Source organism: Ochotona curzoniae, unplaced genomic scaffold (genome assembly GCF_017591425.1).
Source record: "Ochotona curzoniae isolate NIBS_2020 unplaced genomic scaffold, NIBS_Ocur_1.0 contig_1482, whole genome shotgun sequence".
NCBI lineage: Eukaryota > Metazoa > Chordata > Mammalia > Lagomorpha > Ochotonidae > Ochotona > Ochotona curzoniae.
The window spans coordinates 3,253,407-3,259,406 of record NW_024465100.1 but is presented as its reverse complement, the minus strand read 5'-3'; the positions used below and the strand labels follow the sequence as shown (position 1 = coordinate 3,259,406).

The following is a 6,000-nucleotide window of genomic DNA, read 5'->3' as shown; positions in this document are numbered from 1 at the left end:
TTGTTTTTCAGAAAAGGTACCATTTTAGCATTGAAAAGACTGCTTGTTACTCTTAGAATCTCTTCAGCTAGATTTTTCTCCTTTCAAGTCTGAATTAGGAAAACATTCAAGAGTATCATAGCTGAATGAGTCCTTGAAAATTGTTGTCATTTTGCAGATGAGGAAATATAGGCTAAAGAATATATACATATAAAATATTTTATATATATATATTTTATATGTATAGGCTGCTCAGTCCCTCGTCCAAGGTTTCAGAAGTATTGAGTGGAGGACCTGATGGATAAGTACTGCCTTTGGCTGACTGGTGCTGAGCTCTTTACACTTTACAACACCTTTGTGGTCATAGAACATGAATGGGCATTTAAGATCACTTTTTTTTTCCCTTTCATTTTCGTGATTTTTTTTCCCCCCTCTACAAATTTAATGACTTTTTAAATTGAAAAGATAAAGTAAGACTGTCTTATTGGAATGGTTTAGTGATTCCAAGATTGCAAATAGCTTTTAATCCATGATCAAGTGAGTTTGAATGTGTTTCCCCAGGCATGAACTGAAAGATGTCTTATTTAAGCAAAAGCTGCTGCTTTGTTATTTGCTACGTCATCTAAATTTTGAAGTTCATCTTTCTCAAAACAATAATCCTCTCACTTGGACTATGTCATCTGAAGATTTAAATTTAATCTCAACATTTTAAATAGCACGTACAAGTATTAAGTAGTATTTGTCCTGTTATTTGTATACACCTTAACAATGATCTATTTGTCCTTTCTCTTTTTTTAAACACAGGTTCTGGGACCACACAAGAGCTCCAAATCCAGAGTAAGTTGTTTGGTCTTTCTTTTTTGCTATGAACAAACTGACTCTTCTTCACTTTTATAACTTCTGCAAGTTTATCCTTTTGCTTACCTCTGACATACTAGTCATTCAATGTGATTCTATGTAAATGTGTATTATGTTACATGCCTTATCTCTGCTGCAGTTAAGTTGTTAAAGTATTTGGCCAGTCAATCTGTTCATATCAGTTCAACTAGCATAGCCTGTATGTAGTTGAAATTTGGCAGATTGTAATTTAGAGTTTTCTCTAGGAAGCTCTGTAGGGTGGTTTCCTCACATTGTTAGTGTATTAGTTTCTTAGTCCCACTATAAAAGGCTTTAGTTAGCAAAAGGAGGGTTGTTCAGCAAAGACAAGGCAGAAAGTGAATCTTTGGAGAGGAAGGATGAAAGGCAGATAGGGAACTGGGGTTGAGCTGCACAGGAACTGAAAGTGAAGTTCTGCTTATACTTCCAAGATAACTAGATTGTGACATTGTTGCTCCATTCTGCAGGGTTCTCCTATCAGTTATGTAAATGATCTCTTGTCATTTGGGATGTGCTAATCTAAGTTGGCAGATTCTACTGTAGCCTGTCTTATCTGCGTCTCTGATGCTTACAAGATATAGGGATGTGGCAAAGTTATCAGTAGAGAGTTATGTGGGTGTAAAATCTCAAGCTTCCTTCAAAAGCTATGGGAAAACGCCTAATAACCAAATGTCACTTTCCATGTATATAATATGTCATGTGGCTACTTTTGATAAGCTGCTACATCTTAGAAAACTGAGAGAGAAGCTGGTGTTGTCACACAGGCATTCCATGGAGGACCCCTGGTAGTAACCTTAGCTGCTCTGCTTCTAATCCAGCTACATACTGTTGTGCTTGGGAAGGCATCAAATGACGTTCTGATTCCTTGGACCTCTGCCACCTGTGTGCAAGCCCTGGACTGAGGTGTTTCTGACTCCTGCTTTCAGTCTGGCCCAAACCCAGCCCCAGCTGTTAAGGCCTTTGAGGGATGAACCAGCAGATGGCAGATTCCTCTCTCTGGCTTCCAAGTCAATCAATTAGTCAACCTAAGGGGAAAAAAAATCTGACTCGTTCTGCACGTAAGCATGAGATTTGCTTACCCAATTACGTACCACGAGTCTTGCTTAGGTTTGACTCATGTCATTGCATCCTGAGCGTGTATATAACTGACTATGGATAGTTTCAGAACATACCTTTTTTTTTTTTTTATTAGTTTTCTGGACAGTGATTAGTCATATGCCACCTTGTACCTAATTAACCTTTCATAAAAGTTTGTTAACATCTTTTCCAGTGATTCAGAAGCAGAGGTGTATCTAAACTCTGATTTTACCAGGAAGGTGTCAACTATATCTGTTACTTTATTTATATGAAACCTGCTTAAGTGCAGCAATACTTTCTGTCATCTGGCAGAATCCTGGGCATAAGACACGTTATCTTAAAAGTGAAGGGGGTTGGAAACCCACCCTGTGGATCACTTCCACTCACAGGTGCAGTGAGACCATGAAATGTTGGGCTTGAACTTTTTTGCTTCTATTGTTCCTCTTGAAGGCTTTCCCTTCTACTTCTAAAACTAATCTCTCTGTGAGCTTCTGTGTTAGTGTTTTTTGCTGTCCTCCCCAGCAACCTCATGGAGACCTCTAAACTTGGAATGATGGGATGGCTCTTCTTCTCCACTGACTCCAGTTGGGAATATATAGATGTGTGTGTGTGTGTGTGTGTGTGTGTGAGAGAGAGAGAGAGAGAGAGAGAGAGAGAGAGAGAGAGAGAGAGAAACAATCTTTGGGTGGAAGCAGCCCTGGCTAGGGAGTGTGACATACTAGCTGAGGAAAACTTCACATCAAGACAGTCCTCACAAGAGCTGATAGCTGAATTCTGTCTGCTGGAAACAGTATTAACGGGGGCAGGAGTGGTGGGGAGGGAAATAATCTGTATTTTTGCTGGAGTGCTGGAGATGGCCAAGGACAGCCTGGGGAATGAGGCAGACTTTCCACTGAGAAGCTGTAGGACAGAATGGCTCGGAGCTTGTGAGAAGCAGTGGGATGGGTAGAAAACAGTAGTTGAAGAGCAGTAGGTTCTGACAGACGATAAAATAGTGGTGTGAATTGTTGCTTTTCTAAAGAATTGTTAGATTTTTTTTTTAAATCTAGGATGCTATTCTGTTTTTAAGTTATAGAAAGAAGGTGAAAACTCTTTATGCTTTACACAGACAGATGTGCATATCTTTAGGCAAATGAATTATATTTCCTTTTTGTAAAATCTTCCTGGCTTCTTAGTTTCCTATTATTTATAGGGCTATTTTCTATTCTTTATATTATGTTTCTTTCTTCCATATCTTTAATAATTTAAATGTATTGTTTTGGATCATCATATGAAAAAAATTAAATGAGCATTAAACTTTCTGTTCAGTGGTTCTGATAATATGTCATCACAGGAGATGATTTTATGGCATATTTTTAAATTTTCTAACTTGCAAGCCCATCTTGTACAGTTGGCTGATTGATTGGTTTTTCTAACTGTGGAAATCTAGTGGTCTTTTTTATGACGCATGACTGCCAAATTGTTTTATATTTGTTTGTTTGTTTCAGAAGCTCCAGGAATATTAGTGGAAGAACCTGATTTTTTTTGTTTTCCTATTTCTTGATTTCATAGCTAGGAGAGTCTTATATAAACAAAATTCAAAAACTGTTTTGTGTCACGGGCTTGGAATTTTAATTTCTGGCTGTAACATCTCCCTCATCCTTTTACCCCAATTTTTAGAAACAAGCTCACCTGATTGAAGTCTAATGAAAAAAAAAAGGGTGCATTGCTTGTACACTGTAACTCCCCAAACCAGTACTTCTTAATTGTCATTGTAGCCCTCATTAAGTCATGTGTTCACACAACCTCTTCTGGCCCTGTGTAGGTTATGAGGACCACTATATACAGTTGTACAAGTTGTGTTTCCATGTTAGAAGAAATCTCATAGCCCTGTCCTCGTGAGGACTTGCTTCTTTTGATTTCTCCTTGACCGGAGATGTTACATTCCCAACTTTAATCTAGGTTCTAGTGATAAAGAAATGCTAATGAAGCTTTTTTTCTGAAGGTTGTGGCTGACTGTAATTGGCTGTTGTATTTAACACTTTGGCATTGGATATAGCTTTGGTTTGGTCCCAAGGGCTTGTCTTTATTGCAAGCAAAGTTACGCGTTTAACTTTATTGTACTTATTTTTATGTTTTAATAAGTAAATGTTTCTAGTTGGAAGTCTTTCATTAATTCAGTTCACTGCATTGCTGCCCCTGCAGATCCCATAAATTATTTATTAACCACTATTTCTCAGATTCACTCTCTTTAACATGGGGGCATTAAAAGGCTCTATGTAGACAGTGTTCATTTAGAGCGCGTAGTACATTCTGAATCAATGCTAGCTATTACTTGAATCATCTGATAGCCTTTTTACCACCTTAGGCAAGAGTTAGAAGCTCCTGTGGTATCTGTGTTTACTTGCTTAACAAGAGGAAGTCTTAGTTAACGCCCAAGAGAAACCAAAGGAGAAACTTTGTTCTGTGTAGTACAATGCTGAAACTGAAGCTTGGGGTCCCACCCTTTTTGCTGATTTGCCAAAGGTCACTTGGCACTTATGAGCACTCAGAGGAATCTCCTCTCAGTGCTGCCTGGAGGAGTGCTTGGAGAAGTTTTGCCTGGATTGCGTGGGTATGTAAATTTGAATTTGTGAATGTTTTCTTTGCTAAGAAGGGCACTCAAAGACAGAATTATAGATGTTTGTAGATTTTGTAATATGTAGTGTTTTTAGTTCAAGTAATCCCTTTGACAGTTTTTAAAATTCTTATTTGAAAATTCCTATTTATTCCAGGAGCATTCTGAATTTGGCAAAACTGGAGGTATTCCAGTTTACACAGGACCTACTTCCTGTCTTCTTGACTACAGAGATGAGGGCTTAAAGGGTTTCATACCTGTGGGTCCTGGTGTTTGAGAGAATAATTTATCCCCTTATATCTAAGAAAAGTCTGTTGTTTCCCAGGCTATTAACTGTTGGATATATATAGATATCAAGTTTTCTTACAACTACTTTGAAATTGATCTTACCAGTAAAGTATTATGATTATCCTATAAATATTTACTATCTTGAACTGTTTATGCAGTACTAGCTGTAGTATGAAAATTTGTTTGTTAACCAGGTTTAGACTTCTTAAATTATTATTGGCTTTGAGTCCACAAGAAACACTGCCAATTTTCTATGTAAACATTTTACTTGGGACCTGAAATGTAGCTGAATATGTGTATTTAAAGTTTTTTTTTAAGTCCATGTGTATTAATGGAACTTGTAAATGTTTAAGTAGTCAATTAATAGAAGTTTTTAAAGAACAACTCTTTCCAAAACAAAGTTTGTAATTGCAATGTTTTGAACACCACATTTAAACTTAGTGACATGCATATCACTCTTTAATATGAAGAAGTCTGTGTATGTCTTTTATTTTTTTCCTTATTAATTTGTTATAGTTAATCTGATTAATGTTCTTTTCCGTCATTGTTCCGATACAGGTAATTAAGTTGAAGGCCTGTATTTGTGCTATTTAACCACAAACTAGGGCTGATAACATTGTACCACAAAATATCAGCTGGGGAACAAAAACAAAATAACTGGACAAGTTACTGTGTTGAAATTGGCATTGGGAAAGGTGGCGTTTTCTTCATTTTAGTGGCCACTGTGGTGGCAGTATTGAGCCTTCATTGAAAAGTATCCTTCTACCACTCTTATTTTCCTATAATGTATTTGTTCTTTTTTAAAGCCCTTCTGTGCCATTCATCATTCCACATGATTTTCATCTCCTTATACAAATATTGTATGCAGTTTTCTGGCAGCCTAAACAGATGCTGTTCCTTGAAGTGTTTCTGTCTCTGGCCAGGTTTCTTCTTAACATTGCTATAAAGCTTTGGACAGCCTACTGGCCAAATTCCAATGTAAACATCAGTATCGTGTGGGGTTTAAGCCTCTGTGTCATGTGCTGGAAATGGTATGTGGAACAGTTAGCTCTTTGACCCCGGACTCCTCAATTTTAGAAGCATATCCGCACTCCTGCTAAACTTGGCGTGTTTACCCAAGAGGTTTCTGTTTTCAGCGACTATCCTTGCAATTACTTATTTTCGATGTAAAGTAAATTGTATGT

At 37.3% G+C, this 6,000-nt stretch overlaps 1 protein-coding gene across 2 annotated transcripts in view; it reads left to right on the top strand.

Annotated features, from left to right (window-relative positions):
* The first annotated feature begins 783 nt into the window (after positions 1-783).
* Positions 784-6,000, top strand: part of EPS8 (epidermal growth factor receptor pathway substrate 8) — an 82,087-nt gene continuing 76,870 nt past the window's right edge. The window contains exon 1 of one of the 2 annotated variants that reach the window (XM_040967499.1): positions 784-816. The gene's annotated coding sequence lies outside the window, so the exon portion shown is untranslated. Of the gene's footprint in view, positions 817-4,468; positions 4,526-6,000 lie in introns of those variants that run through there. The other variant, XM_040967489.1, reaches the window with a different exon arrangement.